Source organism: Sturnus vulgaris, unplaced genomic scaffold (assembly GCF_052056855.1).
Source record: "Sturnus vulgaris isolate bStuVul1 unplaced genomic scaffold, bStuVul1.hap1 Scaffold_302, whole genome shotgun sequence".
In the NCBI taxonomy this organism is placed as follows: Eukaryota; Metazoa; Chordata; class Aves; order Passeriformes; family Sturnidae; genus Sturnus; species Sturnus vulgaris.
In genome coordinates this window covers 439198-464844 of record NW_028276376.1, presented here as the reverse complement: position 1 = coordinate 464844, position 25647 = coordinate 439198, and the positions used below count along the sequence as shown (strand labels likewise).

General features: G+C 48.5%; 2 long non-coding RNA genes across 2 annotated transcripts; one reads left to right on the top strand and one right to left on the bottom strand.

The window, feature by feature from the left end:
- The first annotated feature begins 14838 nt into the window (after positions 1-14838).
- LOC148217764 (uncharacterized) lies at positions 14839-17758 on the top strand. Its single transcript, XR_015800771.1, has 2 exons — positions 14839-15120; positions 15783-17758. It is a non-coding gene; the product is annotated as an uncharacterized LOC148217764 (long non-coding RNA).
- LOC148217763 (uncharacterized) lies at positions 16726-18854 on the bottom strand. Its single transcript, XR_015800770.1, has 2 exons — positions 17511-18854; positions 16726-17193 (listed from the first exon to the last, which is right to left on the bottom strand). It is a non-coding gene; the product is annotated as an uncharacterized LOC148217763 (long non-coding RNA).
- Between the last annotated feature and the right edge of the window lie 6793 nt (positions 18855-25647).

Below are 25647 nucleotides of genomic sequence, written 5' to 3'. Positions count from 1 at the left end.
ATAGCACGCAAATGCCTGCTCCTGGCCCCAGGCCCGGAGATAAAATCTGTGGGGTTTTTCCCTGTGCAACATTGTTCACCCCTCCCAGGTTCCTGAGATCTGCACAGAGGAGGCTTTGGGCACCCCAAAGGCAGCCAGGGTTACAGGTGGGGGCAGCTTGGGGCTGGGAGAAATCCTCATCCATTTGGAATTTTATCAGGCAGAAACCTGGCTGGGTGCACAGGTCTCTGGACACGACCAGTGGCCCTTTCCCCTGTGAAACAAAACTCACCCTGCCAGGCTCCTGAGACCACTTAGGAGGAGGGGTTTGACTCTCCAAGAGCAGTCGCAACGAGAGATGCTCACACAGAAGGCCATGCAGAAGAGGAAACGAGCGCACCCGCAGCCCCCCAAGGCGCGCCCCAACGCCCCAGACCCGGCACTGCCAGCTCGGGCAGTCCCATAAAGCATCCCCCGCCTCCGCAGCGGCGGGACAGGCGGGGCCCGGGGTCCCGAGGAAACCGAGCGTGCCCGGAGGCGCGGCAGGACGGCAGCGCAGCGCCGCCTGGCGGCGGAGCAGGAGAGCAGCGCCGGGCCCCATGGCAGTATCGGTACCCGTGCGCCCCCTGCTGTCCGCGGCGATGCAGCGCCCGATGCCGAGTTCCACGCCCGTGTCGCCGAGGGAGAGGGGCACCGCTGGCTGGGGCCTCCCCGCCGACACGGACAGAAGCCGAAGCAGAAGCCCCGGTGCCATTGGCGGCCCCTACCCAGCGGGCCGGGCTCCGCCGGGCCCGCGGCCCCGCGCGGTATCGGGTCGGCCCGCTCCCGTCTTCGTCGCACCCGGCCCTGCTCCTGGCATGAAGCGCGTCACCGCCCCGCGCCGTCCCGCCCCCCGCGCGTCATCGCGTGCGTTCGGCGGCCCGCCCCGGGGGCGGTGCCGGGGGCGCTACCCGGGGCGGTGCCGGGGCAGTGCCGGGGGCGGCACCGGGGGCGGTGCCGGGGCGGTGCCGGGGGCGTTCCCGGTCGCCGTGCCGGGGTAGCCCGGGGAGCGGTTCCGGGAGCGGTTCGGGGGGCGGTGCCGATTGCAGTCCCGGTCACTGTCCCCAGTCCCCGTCCCCAGTCCTGGTCCCGGTCCCAGTCCCCGGTTCCGGTCCCCGATCCTGGTCCCAGTCCCAGTTCCCCGTCCGGGAACCCGATCACGGTCCTGGTCCCAGTCCCCAATCCCGGTCCCGGTCCCTGTCTCCAGTCCCCGTCCCCGATCCCGGTTCCGGTCCCTGTCCCAGGTCCCCGTCCGCGATCCCGGTCCCTGTCCCATTTCCCCGTCCCGGTCCCCGATCCCAGTCCCGGTCCACGTCCCCGATCCCGATTTTCCCCCCCCCTTTCACACTGATTTTTCCCCCGATTTATCAATGATTTTTTTCCCCATTTTTTCCCATTTCTCACTGATATTTTCCCCCATTTTTCAGGGATTTTTTTCCCCATTTCTCACTGATTTTTTTCCCCATTCTTCATGGAGTTTTCCCCCCGTTTTTCACTGATTTTTCCCCATTTCTCACTGACTTTTTCCCCATTTTCCCCCATTTCTCACTGATATTTTCCCCCATTTTTCATGGATTTTTTCCAGATTTATCCCCATTTCCCACTGATTTTTCCCCATTTTTCATGGACTTTTCCCCCCCGTTTCTTACTTATGTTTTTCCCCGATTTCTCATTGATTCCCCCCCCCCCCCCCCCCCATTTCGCACTGATTTTTTACCCATTTTTCCCCATTTCTCACTGATTTCTTTCGCCATTTTTCATGGAATTTCCCCACCCATTTCTAACGGATTTTTTCCCCACTTTTCCCCATTTCTCACTGATTTTTCCCCCCATTCTTCAGGGATTTTTTTCCCCATTTCTCACTGATTTTTTCCCCCCATTCTTCATGATTTACAGGATACTCTATCGTGAATGGAAAGCAATTAAAGGAAGGGGGGAGGTTACCAGCCACCTGGTCAGCTCAGACAGCCGAGCTGCACACGCTTGTGAGAGCCTGTGAATTATAGCAGGACAAGACATTAAATATATTTACTGATTCTAAATATGCATATGCGGTAATACATGCATTTGGAAAACTATGGGGAAAAAAAGAGGTTTATTAAGCTGCAGAAGAAAGAAGAAAAAAATTGGTTTACAAGGGATGGCAAGCAGTGGATACCAAAAGCTCTAGCCTTACAATTGTTAAAACAACTTCATTAAAGGAGTCGTTCTGTGCCTTCTTTGGGGTGAGGAAAAAAGGCTGAGGGGGGCTCCGACGTGGTTTGGGGCACCCCAAGGTCCCTGGGAGAGGGAGCCGGGCTGCGCTGGAGGAGCAGGTGAGTCGGGCATGGGGGGGGGTCATGGTGGGTGCCAGAACATTGAGAGGGAGGGGTGGGTGTAGAATGCATGAAAAACAGAACCTTAAAAAATAGCTAAATATAGTCTAAAAGGAATGTTTTATTGGCTTGTGTTTGGATAGAGGTAGGGTTTTTTTATAGATACTGTAAATAGAAAAGATAAAGAATAAAAATATAGAAGCAAATATAAGAAACCAATATATAAATATATTACATTACATTATATTATGTTATGAAAATAGAAATATATAAATATTCAGACTTTAAAAGGAATGTTTTATTGGTTTTTATTTGGTTAGAGGAGGGTTTTTTGAAAATAATATAGGCAAAAATATACAAATATGCAAAAATAGATACTGACATAAAATTATTATAACTATATATGCATATATATATGTAAGTATAAATATATAGAAATAAATATAAATATAAAATACATGTATGTAGTATGTAATATAAATAATTTATCGATTTTAATATGTTATATTAAATAGTATGTTATAATAGAATGTAAATAGCATCTAGTATATTAATATACTAGTAAAAACTACATTAAATAGTATATAAATATAGAATACACAATATAGACATATAAATCTACAGATATAAATATGAAAACTAAATAGAAAAATATATTCAAATATAATTTAAAATAATCGAGTTTTTTGTTTCTATTTGGTTAGAGGCAGAGCTTTTAAAGAAATAATATTAAAAACTATGAACCTCCAAATATAGATGGATATAGATAAAATAGAAATAACATTAGTAATATAAATCTATGTATATAATGAATAATAAAATAATATTGTATATATGATAAATAGAATAGCAATTAAATTGAATATATGAAATATGTATAGATTATGACTAGAAATTAAATATTAAAAAATAGATGCTTTATATATATAAAAGGTTTTTTTTTCGTTTGGTCAGAGGCAGGGCATTTTTAGTTTGGGTCGGGGTTTTTTTGGGGCGTTCATTGAGAGGATTTTATGACGGGTGGGGACTCTGGTGCTTGGAACTCTCTCCCTTCTCTGTCTGTCCCTGACAGGGCGGCAGTGCCGGGCTGAGTTGGGCGGCAGTGCTGCCGCCGTGTGGACACAGGCGGGTACTGCACCGTGCCCCTCTCAGGATGGCGGAAGGGCCCGCGGGCCGGGACCCAGCCCTGCGGCAGCGCTCAAGATGGCGGCCTCTCTAGGACCCCGGCGGATAGGCGTTTACATAAAACGCCTGCCCGCGCCCGCCGGCGCCCTCACGCCCGCGGCACCGGGAACCGCGCGGCCGTTGTCGGCACGCTCTGAAACGTCCGGGAAAATTGTCGGCGAGCGGATCGGCGTCGGCGATGTAATCAGGCATCTTATGCCTACACACCGGGGTCCTGATTTTTTCCCGCCCTTTCTGCCGCCATTTTTGGCAGGTCAGGCGGAGTGCCTCCCGAGCCGCCATTTTGAGAGTGCGGACACACTCAAGATGGCGGCCTCTCTAGGACCCCGGCGGATAGGCGTTTACATAAAACGCCTGCCCGCGCCCGCCGGCGCCCTCACGCCCGCGGCACCGGGGACCGCGCGGCCGTTGTCGGCACGCTCTGAAACATCCGGGAAAATTGTCGGCGAGCGGATCGGCGTCGGCGATGTAATCAGGCATCTTATGCCTACACACCGGGGTCCTGATTTTTTCCCGCCCTTTCTGCCGCCATTTTTGGCAGGTCAGGCGGGGTGCCGCCCGAGCCGCCATTTTGAGAGTCCCGACACGCTCAAGATGGCGGCCTCTCTAGGACCCCGGCGGATAGGCGTTTACATAAAACGCCTGCCCGCGTTCGCCGGCATAAAAATAAATATGCATAAATATAAACATAGACATAAACATGCACAAACGTTAACCTGCATAGATATAAACATAAACATAAACATAAACATAAACATAAACATAAACATAAACATGCAAAACAATAATAATAAATAAAAATAGAAATAGAAATAGAAATACAAACATTAATAAAATCAGTGAGAAAGGGGGTAAAATCAGTGAGAAATGGGGGGAAAAACCATGAAAAATGATGGAAAAATCAGAGAGAAATGGGGGAAAAATCGGTGAGGAATGGGGAAAAAGATCAACGAAAAATTGGGAAAAATCAGTCAGAAGTGGGGGATAAAAATCAGTGAGAAATGGGGGGAAAAGTCGGTGAGAAATGGGGAAAAATCAGTGATTAATGGGCGGGAAAATGCATGAAAAATGGGGGGAATAATTCAGAGAGAAATGGGGGCAAATATCAGTGAGAAATGGGGGGGGAAATCAGGAAATATCCATGAAAATTGGGGGAAACATCCATGAAAAATGGCGGAAAAAATCAATGAAAAATGGCGGAAAAAATCAGTGAGAAATGGGGAAAAATGGGGAAAAAGGAGTGATAAATGGGGGAAAAAATCAGTGAGAAATGGGGAAAAATGGGAAAAAAATCCACGAAAAATGGGTGGAAAAATCCATGAAAAATCAACGGAAAAATCAGTGAGAAATGGGGAAAACATCATGGTGAAATGGGGCAAAAATCAGAGAGAAATGGGGAAAAATCATTGAAAAATGGGGGATAAAAATCAGTGAGAAATGGGGGGAAAATGGGGAAAAACATCAGTGAGAAATGGGGAAAAAAAATCTTTGATAAATTGGGGCAAAAATCATTGAGAAATGGGGAAAATAATCAGTGAGAAATGGGGAAAATTTGGGAAAAATCCAGGAAAATTGCGGGAAAAAATGCTTGAAAAATTGGGGAAAAAATCCGAGAGAAAATCCCCGGGAATCCCCGGGAAAAACCCCCCGGAATCCCCGAGAAAATCCCCCGGAATTCCCCGGGAAAATCCCCCCGGAATCCCCTGGAAAATCCTCCTGAATTCCCCGAGAAACTCATCCCGGAATCCCCGTGATAATCCGTCCGCTATCCCCGAGAAAATCCCCCAGGAATCCCCCAGAAAATCTCCCCGAAATCCCCGGGATAATCTCCCCGGAATCCCCGAGAAAATCCGCCCAGAATCCCCTGGAAGATTCCCCCGGAATCCCCGAGAAAATCCCCCGGAATCCCCGGGAAAATCCCCCAGGAAAATCCCCGGGATAATGACCCCGGAATCCCCTGGAAAATCCCCTAGGAATCCCCGAGAAAATCCCCCCGGAATTCGCCGGGAAAATCCCCCCGGAATCCCCCAGAAAATCCCCCCGGAATACTCTGCAATATCCCCCCGGAATCCCCTGGATAATCCCCCCGGAATCCCCGATAAAATCCCCCTGGAATCTCCAGGAAAATGCCCCGGGAATACGTGAGAAAATCTCCCCGGAATCCCCGAGAAAATCCCCCCTGAATCCCCGAGAAAATCCCCCCGGAATCCCCGAGAAAATCCCCCCGGATTCCCCTGAAAATCCCTCGGAATTCCCCGGGAAAATCCTCCCGGAATCCACGAGAAAATCCTCCCGGAATCCACGAGAAAATCCGCCCGGAATCCCCGGGAAAATCCTCCAGAAATCCCCGAGAAAATCCCCCGGAGTCCCCGGGAAAATCAACCCGGAATCGCCGGGAAAATCCCCCCAGAATCCCCGAGAAAATCCCCCGGAATTCCCCTAGAAAATCCCCCCGGACTCCCCGAGAAATTTCCCCCGGAATCCCCGGGAAAATAGCCCCCGGAATCCGCGAGAAAATCCCCCCGGAATCCACGCGAAAATCCCCCAGAAATCCCTGTGAAAGCCCCCCCGGAATCCCCAAGAAAATCTCCCCGGAATCCCCGAGAAAATTCGCCCGTAATACTCGGGAAAATATGCCCGGAATCCCCTGGAAAAACCCCCCGGAATCCCCTGGATAATCCCCCCGGAATCCCCGATAAAATCCCCCTGGAATCTCCAGGAAAATGCCCCGGGAATACGCGAGAAAATCCCCCCGGAATCCCCTGGAAAATCTCCCCTGAATCCCCGAGAAAAACCCCCCTGAATCCCCGAGAAAATCCCCCCGGATTCCCCTGAAAATCCCTCGGAATCCCCGGGCAAATCTCCCCGGACTCCCCGAGAAAATCCCCCCGGAATCCCCGAGAAAATCCCCCCGGAATCCCCGAGAAAATCCCCTAGAATTCCCCGGGATAATCCCCCCGGAATCCCCGAGAAAATCCCCCCGGAATCGCCGGAATAATCCCCTGGAATTCCCCGGGAAAATCATCCCGGAATCCCCGAGAATATCCCCCCGGTATCGCCGAGAAAACCCCCCCGGAATTCCTCGTAAAATCCCCCCGGAATCCCCGGGAAAATCCCTCCGGACTCCCCGAAAAAATCCCCCGGAATCCCCGAGAAAATCCCCCGGAATTTCCCGGGAAAATCACCCCGGAATCCCCGAGAAAATTCTCCCGAAATACTCGGCAAAATCCCCCAGGAATCCACGGAAAATTCCCCGGAATCCAGGAGAAAATACCCCGGAATCCCCATGAAAATCCCCCCGGAATCTCCGAGAAAATCCCCCGGAATCCCCGCGAATATCCCCCCGGAATCCCCGGGAAAATCCCCATGAATTCCCCGGGAAAATAATCTCGGAATCCCCGAGAAAATCTCCCCGGAATCACCGAGATAATGGCCCCGGAATACCCGAGAACATCCCCCGGAATTGCCCGAGAAAATCATCCCGTAATCCCCGAGGAAATCCCCCCGGAACACTCGGGAAAATCCCCCCGGAATTCCTCGTAAAATCACCCCGGATACCCCGGGAAAATCCCTCCGGACTCCCCGAAAAATTCCCCCCGGAATACTCGGGAAAATCCCCCCGGAATCCCCGAGAAAATCCACCCGGAATCCCCTGGAAAATCCACCGGGAATTCCCCGGGAAATTCCTCGCTGAAACCCCTGGAAAATCCCCCCGGAATCCCGGAGAAAATCCCCCCGGAATTCCCCGGGAATATCCCCTCGGAATCCCCGGGAAAATCCCCCCGGACTCCCCGAAAAAATCCCCCCGGAATACTCGGGAAAATCCCCCCGGAATTCCCGAGAAAATCCCCCGGAATTCCCTGAGAAAATCGCCCCGGAATCCCAGTGAAAATCCCCCCGGAATCCCCGGGAAAATCCCCCAGGAATCCCCTGGAAAATCCCCCAGGTATCCCCGATAAAATCCCCCTGGAATCCCCTGGAAAATCCCCCTGGAATCGCGGGGAAAAAGCCCCCCGCATTTCCCGGAAAAAATCCCCCCGGAATCCCCGATAAAATCTCCCCGGAATCCCTGAGAAAATCCCCCCGGAATCCGCGAGAAAATATGCCCAGAATCCCCGATAAAATCCCCCCGGAATCCCCGGGAATATCCCCCAGGAATCCCCGATAAAATCCCCCCGGAATCCCCCAGAAAATCCCCCCGGAATCCCCGACAAAATCCCCCCGGAATTCCCGAGAAAATCCCCCCGGAATCCCCGGAAAATCCCCGCGGAATTCCGGTCCATTTCTGTAGGAGAATAGTTTGTAAGGATAGTGCAGAAGGCACTAGCTGCCAACGAGTTACAGCTGTACTGATTAGCAAGGAGTGGAAACAGCCTTGCCTGCCCAGTGAGGCTGGTTGTTATAAAAGCGTGGGTCAGCTGGCTGCCAGTTTCACTAAGCACAGCTCCAGCTGGAGGTGCAGAGCCTGCTGCAGTGTGGGCTGGAGCCTGCTGGCTGTGCTGCGAGGAGGAAGGGACACGTGGCCGTGCAAGGGATGGACAAGGTGAGAGGATGCTGTGTGTGGGACAGACAGGCTCAGGTGGCTGGGGAAGGGACAGGCTGGGGTTTAGCCAGTCGTACAGAGGAGAGGAGGAGTCGGTGCTGTGTGGAGCTGCCTGTGAGAAAAGGAGTCAGAGTTGCCTCAAAGAAATCTGTGGAGAGACGGCATGAAAAGTGTGTAATGAAAGACTCATGTTGGTGCCTGTCATGTCTGTCTTGATATAATTGCTACACGTTTTCTCTGAATGCTTTAATTTAGACATAAAATGAAAACTTTATTGTAAGAAAGGAATGCATTTCTCACCAAAGTGGTGTAGGGTGGGGGATCACAACTCACAGATGGCCTGGAAGCGGAACGGCCACAGGGGTTACTGTAACTGGGCCTCCAGTACCAAAGCCCCAGTGGGTTTAAAGGCTAGAGCTGGGCTGGGATTAGCACGGGCTATGCAGCTGGGCTCATGCACAGGTCTGTCAGCACTCCTACCCGAGGACAGTCCCTCACCTAGGGAGAGGTTCTAGGCCTGGAGATGAGGCTGAGTTTGGGAAGGGTGATGAGGACATGGTTAGGGAGGGATGTAAATGCATATCAAAAGACTTAATTTTGAGGGGTGGCAAGCATTAGCTATAAAACAGTAAGTATTTACAGCTAAAGGCTGGAGGTGGGGGCTGTCTGAGGAGGACAGGACTGTTTAAGGCTGAAGTTGGAAGAGAAACCTTGGTGAAGCTTTTGCGTTAGAAACGGCCTCACCTGCCAAATCAGATTTTTGTCTTCAGGATTGCATGAGTGAGGATGCCACAGCCAAGGAAAAGGTTCAGGTTTGGGAGGCAAAGGCGAGTTAGGCAGGGCTGCAGGGCTGGGGCTTGGCTGTTTCCATACTGCTCAGGGCAGCAAAGGGTAGCTGGCTCACTGGGCCTTGGATCTAGAACTCTTTCTGGAACAAGGTGGAGAGCTGAGGTTCATGCAAGGAAGGGGCCAGGAATTCTTTGTCTGACTGGAAAATGCCAGAGGGGCAGTGTGTGACTCGGATAGGATGATATGTTCGTCTGGCGAGAGTCACAAAAGAATATTTTGGTTTACTGATAACTGGGCTGCTCAGAAGTTACTACTTGACTTAGTTGCTGCTCCCATCTGTTGCACACATAAACAGAGCAAAGCAGACGAATTCTCTCGGAGCCTGAGGTCTTTGACTGGCCCTCCAAAAATGCTGCCCGCTAAAAAACAGACGTGGGGGAGGAAAGTTGTCAGATACAATAGAGCAAGAAAAGGACACGGGCTTCAAAGTGCCCTCCAGCAGACCATGGAAGTGACGTGTCTGGAAGTGAAACCAGCAGTCTGCTTCCCCAGCCTCCTGGAAGCCTCTAACAGCTACACAGGCAGTGAGGGGAGAGAACAATTCAACCTAAAAATGATTTTCAGTAGCGTTCTGCACTGCTGTTAAAAATACTGCAACCAGGGAATGTGGTGTGGTGATAACTATTAGGCCTGTAAGTCTGGTAACTGGGGCTTTTAGCTCAAACATCTCGGTATGGCTACTTTGAGCCTTGTAAAAGCTGCGTTAAGTCCAATTTCTTGGGTAGTTCTACTAGCTCTAGCCTTGCTTTTCATCCCCTCAGTAACAAAGCAACTCCCTCTCGAGAATGTTATTTACTTTCCATATTATGTGCCTACCAATTTCTGGAATTGCAAATGTCTTTGGATACATGCGTAAATTTAAGTTTCAAGAAAGCTGTCAAGCTAAAACAAAGGCTTGCCATAATGCAGAAGAAAATGTTTTATGGAAGAACTGAGAGGTCCCTACCTGGGCATAGAATTTGCTATACGAAGGTGTGTTCCAAACGGATCTGCCATCTAAACAAGCAGAAAAATAGTTGGAATGTAGTGAGTTCAATTTAACTATTGCTAGAAATAGGAATTATTAGCAGAGCTTGGAGCATGATATCACTAGCAGCAGTAAGACGCTTTTAGCTTGCTTCTCATAAATTACTTGTAAAAAGCATTTGTACCTAGTGTGTAGCAATTAATATTTCCCCATTTTCTTCCCCCCCGCCCCCCAGTCTCAGGTACTCCTTTTATTTTACCCTTTTCTGTCTTGTAACATCACCTTCCTTTATTTTATTCTATCTTCTGTTCTCAGAACATCGCAGCATCCTCTGTCAATGTGAAAGCATTTGTTCATCCTGTCTTGGAATGGCTGTCAATGTTGCCCTCTTCTGGATCACTTTTTTTTTTTTTTTTTTTTTTAACAATATGTTGCTAAATGTCAGGAAAATTAATCCACAAACACCAGCGGTTTATGTCCAAAAAGGAAACAGAGGAGTCCTTTTTGCTTTATTCGAATAAAGGGAGAGGCCATGGGACATTCCCCTGGCATCTCTCAAATTTTTGGAGGACGCAGCCTCCTTTTTATCCTATTTTCCCGGCCGCATTTCCCTCTCTCTTTTCCCATTGGCTGAGGTACTTGAGAGGCACAGACTTCCCGGAACGCCTGATACCTGAAATTCCCCTCTAATGTATAACCCTCCCTTTTAATTTTTAATTCATATAGAATTCATAGTTTCCCCCCGTTGCTTCTTTCATCTTTCGATATCCAATTTCATTTATCAGCAGCCCTGCAGTTTGTTTGTAAAGGCAAATATCTCTTTCCATTCATCAATCAGTGGAATCCATCCCATTGTTTCTTTTATCTCTCAGTGCTAGCCTTATCTACAGGCTGATCCACAGCTCATTTGTAAAGACAAATTCAACATTCCTCTCAGCTAATAAATGAGAAGTTAGCTGAAAAAAGTAAAAACTGGATTTTTTTTCTGGTGTGTGTCGGACAATACAGTGGAGAGAATTTGCGGGAGGATGATCGAGGATATCCTATTATAATATCGTTCTCGGACATTTTACTATTTTAGATCATCAGTTGTATTCTGAAAGAAATCTATTTTAATGATATGTGTACGTTTGCACGAAGTTATAGTTAAATATAGCTTGCGGCTGGGCTCTTTAATGAATAGGGGTATTTTTGGTTTTAATTCAATATTTTATGCTTGTGGTGTGTAGTGTGCTGATTTATTTTTTAATGTTATTTACTACGTGCGCTTTTGTTTTTGAGTGAAGGTAACTTTCTGGATGGCTTTGTATTTGAGGCAGAATGAATTGAAGTAGGTTTTTAAAACTGATTTTTCATATGTACGATGGGGAGTTTAGTAGGGGCAGCTCTGATGGTGGGGGCTTGGTTGTTAATTTTATCAGACGGCTTTTGTTAGATACAGCTTTTAATTCTGGAAAGTTTTTTTTTCTAATGTCGTGCTTTGAAGGTGGTTTTCGAGGATGTATGGTATAGCTTTATTTTGTTTGTAGATGGTGTATGATAAGGGCTATGGTCTATTTATCTAATGCCATGTTTTTTCATTCAGGTGTTGATAAGGGAGTTCTTGAATGGCGTTTTGTGTTGTTTTTGTTTTTGGTGGGGCGTTGTTTTTAAAGGATACCTTGATAAGGTTTGCCGATGGCGTTCTAGCCTGTAGCATAAGGCATAGGGTAGTTTTTGAATTATTTTGTGGTGGCTTTGATTCTTGCCAGTATGTAGTGTTTGTTTGAGGTAATGCTGTGTAGCTAATTTCTGTTTTCTTATTAATATTAGAATTGGAGTGTTGTAGTATATGGGCTGTTATTATATCATGGGGGTTCTATTTATTTGGTTTGATTGTTTTCTAGTTATGGATAATTTTTCTCAAAAAACCATTTTCAGAATTTCAGGCGTGACACAAAAGAACACTCAGATTGCTGGAAGGGAAACGTGTGCCCAGATTGTCTCGAAGCAGTGCTGCTGTCGGTTCTCGTTCAGTTGTGTCTTCTGAAAATGAGACTGTTGTATTCATTGCGCTGTGCTAAACACTTGTCATTCTCCCAATGCCAGGAAACAGATGAAGCTTGAAGAAAGAGGAAGGAATTTGGAAGCATACAAACAAGCTGAGAAGAGGTTCAGAGATCAGGGTGCTCACTGGCAGCAGGGGCTGGGGTTAGGGCTGAGCAGGAGCAAAGCCGGAGCACATCAACCTCACCTCGTGTTTTCTCGGGGGCTTTATGGCCCTGGCAAGAGAGAGATGTTCACTGATGAGTCCCAGGCCGAGCCGTGAGCACAGCATGTTGTGTTGGAGCTGGGGGTTTTTTTTGAGACGTTCAGCAGCCACACTCTCTAGTCAAGAGTCCTGAGGTTTGTTGCTGCTCCACTTTCATCCTCATATCCAGCTTCCAGCCCTTTTCTTCTCTCTGTCCAGTGTGTCTTTTGTGTTCCTTTCTTGTCCTGTGTGCTCCCCATCCCATTCCCGTTCCCTACGGAGGGGGAGGGTGTGGAGACTGGGGGCTCCGACGTGGTTTGGGGCATCCCAAGGTCCCTGGGAAAGGGAGCCGGGCTGCGCTGGAGGAGCAGGTGAGTCGGGCATGGGGGGGGGGGGGGGGGGGGGGTCATGCTGGGTGCCAGAACATTGAGAGGGAGGGGTGGGTGTAGAATGCATGAAAAACAGAACCATAAAAAATACCTAAATATAGTCTAAAAGGAATGTTTAAATGCTTTTTATTTGGGTAGAGGCACGGTTTTTATAGCTAATATAAAAATAAAATATAAAGAATAGAAATAGATTGGTATACATGTAAAATAAAATTAAATATAAGTAGCAAATATCTATGAAAAATCTAGTGTATAACAGAAATAATGCAAATATAAGAATATGTATAAATATAAAATAGAGCTATGAGAATGGTAATAAGAATGGGGTAAAACATCAGTGAGAAATGGAAAAAACCCACATGAAAAATGGTGGGAAAATCAGTGAGAAATGGAGAAAAATCAGTGAAAAACGGGGGGGGAATCTTTGAAAAACGGGGAAAAAAATCAGTGAGAAATGGGGGAAAAAAAATCCATGAAAAATGGGGGAATAAATCAGTGAGAAACGGGGAAAAGTGGGGGAAAAAATAATTGAGAAATGGGGAAAAAATCAGTGAGAAATGGGGCAAAAGTCGATGAAAAATGGGGGAATATTCAGTGAGAAATGGGGGGGAATCAGTGAGAAATGGGGAAAAAATCCATGGAAAACAGGGAAACAATCCATGGGCAATGGCGGGAACAGAGCGAGCTGTTGTCGCTCGTGCTGTGGTGGCCGATGCTGTGGGGAAAAAATAAGTGAAAAATGGGGGCAATAATCAGTGATAAATGGGGAGAAAATCAGTGATTAATGGGCGGAAAAATGCATGAAAAATGGAAGGAAAAATTCAGAGAGAAATGGGGGCAAATATCAGTGATAAATGGGGAAAAAAATCAGTGATTAATGGGGGGAAAAATGCATGGAAAATGGGGGGAAAATTCAGAGAGAAATGGGGGCAAAAATCAGTGAGCAATGGGGGGGAAAATCAGGAAATATCCATGGAAAAATGGGGGGAAAAAATCAGTGAGAAATGGGGGAAACATCATGGTGAAATGGGGAAAAAAAATCTTTGATAAATTGGGGAAACAAATCATTGAGAAATGGGGGAAAAAAATCAGTGAGAAATGGGGAAAATATGGGAAAAAATCCACGAAAATTGCGGGAAAAAACTGCATGAAAAATTGGGGAAAAATCAGTAAGAAATGGGGGAAAAAATCCATGAAAAATGGCGGGAAAAATCAGATCGGCGATCGATAGCTAATGCGTGCCTATGGATTAGATCGGCGATCGATTGATCACGACTACCGATCGATTATATCGGCGATCGATTGCTAATGCCTGCCGATCGATTAGATCGGCGATCGATTGATCGCGCCTGCCGATCGATTAGATCGGTGATCGATTGATCGCGCCTGCCGATCGATTAGATCGGCGATCGATTGCTAATGCCTGCCGATCGATTAGATCGGCGATCGATTGATCGCGCCTGCCGATCGATTAGATCGGCGATCGATTGATGGCGCCTGCCGATCGATTAGATCGGCGATCGATTGCTAATGCCTGCCGATCGATTAGATCGGCGATCGATTGATCGCGCCTGCCGATCGATTAGATCGGCGATCGATTGCTAATGCCTGCCGATCGATTAGCTCGGCGATCGATTGCTCATGCCAGCCGATCGATTGCTAATGCACACTATTTGCACACTCCTTGCACACCCTTTGCACTCATACAGAGGCAGGAGGTTTCTCAGTTCTGGTCGGGGTTTTTTGGGGCGTTCATTCCGGGGGATTTCCTCAAGGATTGGGACACTCCTTGATTCCATCCCTTGCCTGTCTCCCAAGCGCCACCCTGTGGGCAGAGCGCGGTACTGCGCGCCTGCCTCTCCCAAGATGGCGGCTCGGGTGTCGCTCCCCGACCTTCTAACTCTGGCTGCAAAAGGAGGGTGGCACAGCAAGGAGCCCGCTCGCTCTAGTGGGATGCCTGCGCACGACGCCGACACCGATCCCACGGGTGCGATTTTCGGCGGCGTTTCCAATCGTGCGGACATCTCCTTCAGCCCGCTTCGGCCCGGGGAAGAGGGGCGGGGCCGCCAGCGATGGTGCCGGCGCAGCCCGGGCAGGCTCGGGGCGGAGCCGGGGCTTGGCGAGGCGGGGCACGGAGGTCCCGGGGACGGGACCGGGCGGGGCCGGGGCGGTGCTTTAGGGGCGGTCCCCAGTGGTCCCAGGCGGCACCGGGGGCGGGGCCGGGTGATCCCGGAGCGGTACCGAGCTGTGCTGGGGACGGTGCTGCAGGGGCGGTGCCGGGCCCGCCTCAGGGTGATTGAATGCCCAGAAATCGCCTTCTCTGCCCCGTGCTCACACTGAGCTGCGGGCTGCAGCGTGCTGTCGGAGCTCCGCACACAGCACGGATTTGGGCTTCCCCTCCTCTCAAACCCTCTCCCCCTTCTTCCTCCTCCTCATCTTCCTCTTTGTCCTCTGTCACTGCTGAGGCTCTGGAAAGAACTGAAATTCTGCAGGGAGAGATGTCCTCTCGTGGCCCCAGGGACTGCCTCGGCACGGGCCACGAGCGCCTCCGGCCCCTGCCTTCTCCTGCTTGAAAAGATCACCTGGAGCCCGAGCTCGGGGGGGTGAAATCAGCTGAAATCCAGGTAACTCTGTCAAGTGCCCCCCAGGGACATCGGCGGGGCTGGGGGATGAGGGTTTGAAACAGCAAATTCTTTGGAATATACACCTGTCCCTGTGCCGATGCTGCTGAGCTTCCTGCCACAGTATATCCCCACTCCATGAGGCGCTGTGAGGTTATGGCAGTGGGAATTGAGCAGGGAATTCGGGGCTATGGGCATAATTCACGGGAGCTAGCAAAGCTGACAGCCAACCCCAAATCGGGGCACAGCACAGAGAACAATCTGTGTGCTGCCCTGTCAGCTCAAGCCCCTGGGCTGGGAAGTATTGGGAGTTAAATGTATGGAATTACACAAATCACAGCAACTGGCATCACCCAGAGGGACAATCCAAGGCCCAAACAATTCCTCCACAGTCCACTCTGGGAAAAACACCCTGTGCCTGCCAGGAGCTCTGACCCTGCTTTTCCTACCAGCTCCTGAGCAGTGTCAGGGCCACCACGAGGCCTTTAAAATCCAGATAAACCCCAAATCCTACACAGTGATTAATCCAAAGAAAGTACTGAATTGTTGTCATTAAAAGCTCAAAACTCATTAAGAATTCTATGACAACAGTGTAATGGACTCCCAGGAACCTCATGATTGCTCTCGGTTTCATTTTTGTGTATTTTTACTCCCTCATTTGGCAGCTTGTAAAACTTATCCTGGAATTCAGAGGTCAAGCAGGATCGACTTTGGATTGACCTTCACCTCTGTTCCCACTTTGTGCAAACACAACTCGTGCCCAGGTGGGTGAACTCATCACCTCAGCTTTTCACTCCAGAGTATCCCCTCCTTATTTCCCTGTAGATGAACTCAGATCCACTCCTCACCTCCACTGGTCATCCAAGCGTCCATTCTGTTCCCCACAGGCCCTGGTGGCCCCAGGGAGCTCCCTTGGCCTTTCTCCTGCCCCTCTGCAGCCCGAGGTCGCTACACAAACAGTTCTTGTGTCCCCTCTAAATGACCCCGGGTTTTCTGCTCAATGAATGGCATGACCCGTGCCCACTGCTCATGATTCACCCAACCAAAATCGAGAGCAAATGTTGCTTGGGCTTTAAGAACTTGAAATAACTCTGAAGCAAAAGAAATCACCTTTTTCTTCTGGTTTTTATTTTTATTTTTTCATTTAAGATGCTGGACTTGCCTCTGTGGATGTGTGCTGAGCTCTCACTGCAGGGGACTGTCAGGCCTGAATGGCTGTGAGTTCGTGTTCTTCTCAGTAGGGAATCAGAAATTATTCTTAGACCATAGAATTGTTTTCTGAAACCTTTCCCCTTTCCTCTTTGTGCCTTTGAATTTTTCAGCTGTTCCCTGTTGTCACTTCCCCTGCCTGACTTCTGTGCAGCTCCTAGCTGGGAAAAACTGGGAAAACTTAGGAGGTACAGAGGTGGAATTTTTGGCTGGATTTTTCTAACATTTCTAATTTTCCTGAACTTATTTCCCCAGTGAGAAGAGCACGAACTCACAGCCATGCAGGCCTGACAGTCACTGCGGGAAATCTGACACAGTATTAATAAGTAACCTTTCCTGAGAGCAGTCACCACCCCAGTCCTCCAGCCTTGTCAAATGTTTGCAATGAATGGAGCCAAGTTCTAATCCTTAATCTAAATTTATGTCAGCTTTTGTTAGAAAGATACCGGACAGTAAATCATACAAGAGAATTTAAAAATTGCACAAAGAATAACCGGCCCAGACCAAACCAAACCGCCCCCATCAGTGCTCCACCCCAATTTTGGGAGAAACAGTGATACAGTTTATAAATACTCTCCTTCCACGCTATTCAGTCCTTCACCGCACATCCCCAGAGAGGAGTCCCTCAGACCTTGCTCCCCTGAACACCAGGAGAGCTGGAGTTTCACCCAGATCCCACATTCCCATGGCAGTTAATCCCAGCAGGGAGGCAAAGAGGAACCCTGCATCCTCTGACATAGCCCGCAGCACGGGCAGCACCAGGAGCCCTCCAGGCTCAGACCTCTGGTGCTGAAGCCTCTGGGCTTTGGCTGATCAAACACCACAGCTCTTGGCAAAGATGCCAGGAGAGTCGTGACTCTTCCTGTCCTGAAAGAGAGGAGGAAAAGAAAATTAAGTCGACTGCAGAAGGATTCCAGCTCTCAACTTCTGCTCTGATTCCTCACTCTGGGGTTTTATCCATGACAAGTGACACCAATTCAGAGTGCCCTTTTCCAGCATTTTTATTCCTAACTATTAAAAGGATGCTCATTTCTCTTATTGTATTCTTTGCTTAATTTTATTAGAGGCATTTTCATCCCAGACCCCACTTGTCAGTTCTTCAATCCTTTAGCACTGGACTTGGCACAAAGGGATACCCGTGGTGCTGCATCACAAGAAATCCCAAAGAGAAACCCCTTCCAAACCTGACGGAGAAAGCTTTCAAGGCACTCCAGAACACAGACAGCTTTTCCTGCCTTGTCAGGCCACACCAATTCTGTCCCATCCACCTGAACTGTGCAGGTGAGGAAAAGGCTTTCCTTGCTCCTCGGGAATCACTGTCTGAGACCACAGATGTCCATCCTGGGCAGCACCTGGAAACAACGTGGGAAAGGCAAAATGAGAGTGTTTTCTATCAGAAAATTACTACTACTAATAAAAATAATAATCAGAACTTCTGGACAAATTTAGTAACATCACTTTGATATGAGAAATACAGGCCATGCCCATCCTTCTAGCCCAGGTGAAAACAGGAAGGAGAACTAGAGGAAAAGCAGAGTCCCTTATTTGATCTCTGGACACAAACTGAGGCCTTTTCCCTGTGAAACCAAACTCACCCTTCCAGGGTTCCTGAGATCAGCTACGAGGAGGCTTTTGGCACTCCAAGAGCAGCTGGGTCACAGCTGGATGCGGCTTGGGTCTGGGAGACACCGTGCTCCTTCTGGAATTATAGCACGCAAATGCCTGCTCCTGGCCCCAGGCCCGGAGATAAAATCTGTGGGGTTTTTCCCTGTGCAACATTGTTCACCCCTCCCAGGTTCCTGAGATCTGCACAGAGGAGGCTTTGGGCACCCCAAAGGCAGCCAGGGTTACAGGTGGGGGCAGCTTGGGGCTGGGAGAAATCCTCATCCATTTGGAATTTTATCAGGCAGAAACCTGGCTGGGTGCACAGGTCTCTGGACACGACCAGTGGCCCTTTCCCCTGTGAAACAAAACTCACCCTGCCAGGCTCCTGAGACCACTTAGGAGGAGGGGTTTGACTCTCCAAGAGCAGTCGCAACGAGAGATGCTCACACAGAAGGCCATGCAGAAGAGGAAACGAGCGCACCCGCAGCCCCCCAAGGCGCGCCCCAACGCCCCAGACCCGGCACCGCCAGCTCGAGCAGTCCCATAAAGCATCCCCCGCCTCCGCAGCGGCGGGACAGGCGGGGCCCGGGGTCCCCGGGTCCGCACGGGCAGTCCCCGCGTCCCGGCCGGTCCCGAGGAAACCGAGCGTGCCCGGAGGCGCGGCAGGACGGCAGCGCAGCGCCGCCTGGCGGCGGAGCAGGAGAGCAGCGCCGGGCCCCATGGCAGTATCGGTACCCGTGCGCCCCCTGCTGTCCGCGGCGATGCAGCGCCCGATGCCGAGTTCCACGCCCGTGTCGCCGAGGGAGAGGGGCACCGCTGGCTGGGGCCTCCCCGCCGACACGGACAGAAGCCGAAGCAGAAGCCCCGGTGCCATTGGCGGCCCCTACCCAGCGGGCCGGGCTCCGCCGGGCCCGCGGCCCCGCGCGGTATCGGGCCGTCCCGCTCCCGTCTTCGTCGCACCCGGCCCTGCTCCTGGCATGAAGCGCGTCACCGCCCCGCGCCGTCCCGCCCCCCGCGCGTCATCGCGTGCGTTCGGCGGCCCGCCCCGGGGGCGGTGCCGGGGGCGCTACCCGGGGCGGTGCCGGGGCAGTGCCGGGGGCGGCACCGGGGGCGGTGCCGGGGCGGTGCCGGGGGCGTTCCCGGTCGCCGTGCCGGGGTAGCCCGGGGAGCGGTTCCGGGAGCGGTTCGGGGGGCGGTGCCGATTGCAGTCCCGGTCACTGTCCCCAGTCCCCGTCCCCAGTCCGCGTCCCGGTCCCAGTCCCCGGATCCGGTCCCCGATCCTGGTCCCAGTCCCAGTTCCCCGTCCCGGAACCCGATCACGGTCCTGGTCCCAGTCCCCAATCCCGGTCCCGGTCCCTGTCTCCAGTCCCCGTCCCCGATCCCGGTTCCGGTCCCTGTCCCAGGTCCCCGTCCGCGATCCCGGTCCCTGTCCCATTTCCCCGTCCCGGTCCCCGATCCCAGTCCCGGTCCACGTCCCCGATCCCGATTTTTCCCCCCCTTTCACACTGATTTTTCCCCCGATTTATCAATGATTTTTTTCCCCATTTTTTTCCCATTTCTCACTGATATTTCCCCCCATTTTTCAGGGATTTTTTCCCCCATTTCTCACTGATTTTTTTTTCCCATTCTTCATGGAGTTTTCCCCCCGTTTTTCACTGATTTTTCCCCATTTCTCACTGACTTTTTCCCCATTTTCCCCCATTTCTCACTGATATTTTCCCCCATTTTTCATGGATTTTTTCCAGATTTATCCCCATTTCCCACTGATTTTTCCCCATTTTTCATGGATTTCCCCCCCCCCCGTTTCTTACTTATGTTTTTCCCCGATTTCTCATTGATTCCCCCCCCCCCCCATTTCGCACTGATTTTTTACCCATTTTTCCCCATTTCTCACTGATTTCTTTCGCCATTTTTCATGGAATTTCCCCACCCATTTCTCACTGATTTTCCCCCATTTCTCACGGATTTTTTCCCCACTTTCCCCCATTTCTCACTGATTTTTTCCCCATTTCTCAATTAACTTTTCCCCACTTTTCCCCGTTGCTCACTGATTTGTTCCCCCATTTTTCATGGATTTTTTTCCCCATTTCTCACTGATTTTCCCCCCCCATTCTTCATGATTTACAGGATACTCTATCGTGAATGGAAAGCAATTAAAGGAAGGGGGGAGGTTACCAGCCACCTGGTCAGCTCAGACAGCCGAGCTGCACACGCTTGTGAGAGCCTGTGAATTATAGCAGGACAAGACATTAAATATATTTACTGATTCTAAATATGCATATGCGGTAATACATGCATTTGGAAAACTATGGGGAAAAAAAGAGGTTTATTAAGCTGCAGAAGAAAGAAGAAAAAAATTGGTTTACAAGGGATGGCAAGCAGTGGATACCAAAAGCTCTAGCCTTACAATTGTTAAAACAACTTCATTAAAGGAGTCGTTCTGTGCCTTCTTTGGGGTGAGGAAAAAAGGCTGAGGGGGGCTCCGACGTGGTTTGGGGCACCCCAAGGTCCCTGGGAGAGGGAGCCGGGCTGCGCTGGAGGAGCAGGTGAGTCGGGCATGGGGGGGGGGGTCATGGTGGGTGCCAGAACATTGAGAGGGAGGGGTGGGTGTAGAATGCATGAAAAACAGAACCTTAAAAAACAGCTAAATATAGTCTAAAAGGAATGTTTTATTGGTTTGTGTTTGGCTAGAGGTAGGGTTTTTTTATAGATACTGTAAATAGAAAAGATAAAGAATAAAAATATAGAAGCAAATATAAGAAACCAATATATAAATATATTACATTACATTATATTATGTTATGAAAATAGAAATATATAAATATTCAGACTTTAAAAGGAATGTTTTATTGGTTTTTATTTGGTTAGAGGAGGGTTTTTTGAAAATAATATAGGCAAAAATATACAAATATGCAAAAATAGATACTGACATAAAATGATAACTATATATGCATATATAAATATATGTAATTCTAAACATAGATAAATATATAGAAATATAAAATACATATATGTAGTATGTAATATAAATAATTTATCGATTTTAAGACGTTATATTAAATAGTATGTTATAATAGAATGTAAATAGCATATAGTATATTAATATACTAGTAAAAACTACATTAAATAGTATATAAATATAGAATACACAATAAAGACATATAAATCTACAGATATAAATATGAAAACTAAATAGAAAAATATATTCAAATATAATTTAAAATAATCGAGTTTTTTGTTTCTATTTGGTTAGAGGCAGAGCTTTTAAAGAAATATTAAAAACTATGAACCTACAAATATATATGGATATAGATAAAATAGAAATAATATTAGTAATATAAATATATGTATATAATGAATAATAAAATAATATTGTATATATGATAAATAGAATAGCAATTAAATTGAATATATGAAATAGGTATAGATTATGACTATAAATTAAATATTAAAAAATAGATGATTTATATATATAAAAGGTTTTTTTTTTCATTTGGTCAGAGGCAGGGCATTTTTAGTTTGGGTCGGGGTTTTTTTGAGGCATTCATTGAGAGGATTTTATGACGGGTGGGGACTCTGGTGCTTGGAACTCTCTCCCTTCTCTGTCTGTGAAAATTGGGGGAAACATCCATGAGAAATGGGGGGGAAAATCTGTGAGAGACGGGGAAAAATGGGGAAAAAATCCACGAAAAATAGGGGGAAAAATCCATGAAAAATGGGGGGAAAATCAGTGAGAAATGGGGAAAAAATCAGTGAGAAATGGGGAAAAATCAGGAAAAAAATCCAGGAAAAATGCGGGAAAAAATGCTTGAAAAATGGCGGAAAAAATCAGTGAGAAATGGGGAAAAAATCATTGAGAAATGGGGAAAAAACGAGTGAGAAATGGGGAAAAAACGAGTGAGAAATGGGGGAAAAACGAGTGAGAAATGGGGAAAAATCAGTTAGAAATGGGTCGTAAATATCAGTGAGAAATGGGGAAAAAATCATTGAGAAATGGGGAAAAAATCATTGAGAAATGGGGGGAAAAATGCATGAAAAATGGGGGGAAAAATTCAGAGAGAAATGGGGGCAAATATCAGTGAGAAATGGGGGGGAAAATCAGGAAATATCCATGAAAAATGGGGGGAAAAATCAGGGAGAAATGGGGAAAAATGGGGAAAAAGCAGTGATAAATGGGGGAAAAAATCAGTGAAAAATGGGGAAAAATCAGGAAAAAAATCCAGGAAAAATGCGGGAAAAAATGCATGAAAAATTGGCGAAAAAATCAGGAGAAATGGGGAAAAATCAGTCAGAAATGGGTCGTAAATATCAGTGAGAAATGGGGAAAAAATCATTGAGAAATGGGGAAAAAATCAGTGAGAAATGGAGAAAAATCGGGAAAAATCCAGGAAAATTGCGGGAAAAAATGCATGAAAAATTGGGGCAAAAATCAGAAATGGGGGGGGAAATGCAGGAAAAATGGGGGGGAAATTTAGAGAGAAATGGGGCCAAAAATCAGTGAGAAATGGGGGGGAAAATGGGGAAATATCCATGAAAATTGGGGGAAACATCCATGAGAAATGGGGGGGAAAATCTGTGAGAGACGGGGAAAAACGGGGAAAAAATCCACGAAAAATAGGGGGAAAAATGCGTGAAAAATGGGGGGAAAATCAGTGAGAAATGGGGAAAAATCAGGAAAAAATCCAGGAAAATTGCGGGAAAAAATGCTTGAAAAATTGGGGAAAAAATCCGAGAGAAATGGGGAATAAATCAGTGAGAAATGGGTCGTAAATATCATTGAGAAATGGGGAAAAAACGAGTGAGAAATGGGGAAAAAACGAGTGAGAAATGGGGAAAAATCAGTTAGAAATGGGTCGTAAATATCAGTGAGAAATGGGGAAAAAATCATTGAAGAATGGGGAAAAAATCAGGGAGAAATGGAGAAAAATCGGGAAAAATCCAGGAAAATTGCGGGAAAAAATGCATGAAAAATTGGGGCAAAAATCAGAAATGGGGGGGGAAATGCAGGAAAAATGGGGGGAAAATTTAGAGAGAAATGGGGCCAAAAATCAGTGAGAAATGGGGGGGAAAATGGGGAAATATCCATGAAAATTGGGGGAAACATCCATGAGAAATGGGGGGAAAAATCTGTGAGAGACGGGGAAAAATGGGGAAAAAAATCCACGAAAAATAGGGGGAAAAATGCGTGAAAAATGGGGGGAAAATCAGTGAGAAATGGGGAAAAAACGAGTGAGAAATGGGGAAAAATCAATGAGAAATGGGGGGTAAAAATCAGTGAGAAATGGGGAAAAATCAGGAAAAAATCCAGGAAAATTGCGGGAAAAAATGCTTGAAAAATTGGGGAAAAAATCCGAGAGAAATGGGGAATAAATCAGTGAGAAATGGGGGAAAAATGCATGAAAAATGGGGGAAAAAATCATTGAGAAATGGGGCAAAAATCAGTGATAAATGGGGAAAAAATCAGTGATTAATGGGCGGAAAAATGCATGAAAAATGTTGGAAAAAATCCGAGAGAAATGGGGGCAAAAATCAGTGAGAAATGGGGGGGAAAGTCGGGAAAAAATCCACGCAAAATGGGTGGAAAAATCCATGAAAAATGGAGGAAAAAGAATCAGTGAGAAATGGGGGGGGGGGGAATCAGTGAGAAATGGGGGAAAATGGGGGAAATCATCAGTGAGAAACGGGGAAAAAGGGGGAAAAAATCCATGAAAAATGAGGGAAATAATCAGTGAGAAACAGGGGAAAAAATCAATGAGAAATGGGGAGAAATTGGGGACAAAATCAGCGAGAAATGGGTGAAAAATCAATGGTAAATGGGGGTAAAGTCGATGAAAAATGGGGGAATATTCAGTGAGAAATGGGGGGAAAAATATCAGTGAGTAATGGGGGAAAAATGGGGAAAAAATCCATGAGAAATGGGGGAAAATTGGGGACAAAATCAGCGAGAAATGGGTGAAAAATCAATGGTAAATGGGGGTAAAGTCGATGAAAAATGGGGGAATATTCAGTGAGAAATGGGGGGAAAAAAATCAGTGAGTAATGGGGGAAAAATGGGGAAAGAATCCATGAAAAATGGGTGGAAAAAATCAGTTAGAAATGGGGGAAAAATCAGTGAGAAATGGGGGGGGAAAATCAGTGAGAAATGGGGGAAAAAAATCGGTGAGAAATGGGGAAAAAATATTTGAAAAATTGGGAAAAAAAAATCATTGAGAAATGGGGGAAAAAAATTAGTGAGAAATGGGGAAAATTTGGGAAAAAATCCAAGAAAATTGCGGGGAAAAAAATCAGTGAGAAATGGGGGAAAAATGCATGAAAAATGGGGGGAAATATCAGAGAGAAATGGGGAAAAAATCAATAAAAAATGGCGGGAAAAATCAGATCGGTGATCGATAGCTAATGCATGCCTATGGATTAGATCGGCGATCGATTGATCGCGACTACCGATCGATTAGATCGGCGATCGATTAATCGCGCCTGCCGATCGATTAGATCAGCGATCGATTGCTAATGCCTGCCGATCGATTATATCGGCGATCAATCGATCGCGCCTGCCGATCGATTAGATCGGCCATCGATTGATCGCGCCTGCCGATCGATTAGATCGGCGATCGATTGCTAATGCCTGCCGATCGATTATATCAGCGATCGATTGCTAATGCCTGCCGATCGATTAGATCGGCGGTCGATTGCCAATGCCTGCCAATCGATTTCTAATGCACACTATTTGCACACTCCTTGCACACCCTTTGCACTCATACAGAGGCAGGAGGTTTCTCAGTTCTGGTCGGGGTTTTTTGGGGCGTTCATTCCGGGGGATTTCCTCAAGGATTGGGACACTCCTTGATTCCATCCCTTGCCTGTCTCCCAAGCGCCACCCTGTGGGCAGAGCGCGGTACTGCGCGCGTGCCTCTCCCAAGATGGCGGCTCGGGTGTCGCTCCCCGACCTTCTAACTCTGGCTGCAAAAGGAGGGTGGCACAGCAAGGAGCCCGCTCGCTCTAGTGGGATGCCTGCGCACGACGCCGACACCGATCCCACGGGTGCGATTTTCGGCGGCGTTTCCAGTCGTGCGGACATCTCCTTCAGCCTGCTTCGGCCCGGGGAAGAGGGGCGGGGCCGCCAGCGATGGTCCCGGCGCAGCCCGGGCAGGCTCGGGGCGGAGCCGGGGCTTGGCGAGGCGGGGCACGGAGGTCCCGGGGACGGGACCGGGCGGGGCCGGGGCGGTGCTTTAGGGGCGGTCCCCAGTGGTCCCGGGCGGCACCGGGGGCGGGGCCGGGTGATCCCGGAGCGGTACCGAGCTGTGCTGGGGACGGTGCTGCAGGGGCGGTGCCGGGCCCGCCTCAGGGTGATTGAATGCCCAGAAATCGCCTCCTCTGCCCCGTGCTCACACTGAGCTGCGGGCTGCAGCGTGCTGTCGGAGCTCCGCACACAGCACGGATTTGGGCTTCCCCTCCTCTCAAACCCTCTCCCCCTTCTTCCTCCTCCTCATCTTCCTCTTTTTCCTCTCCCTCCGCCTCGCCCCCCTCCCCGGGCCCCTGACTCCCCCCGGGATCCCCTCCTCCGGAGGCGGCCCTTCCGAACCGACCCCCCCTCCAAGCCCCGGAGCCCGAGACCATTAAGGTAAGCTTTGGAATTGAAATATCAGGATATTCACTCTATCCCACTGGCCTGAAATTTCAGGATTGTACGATTTTTTCTTGAAGCAGTTACCTTTGCTG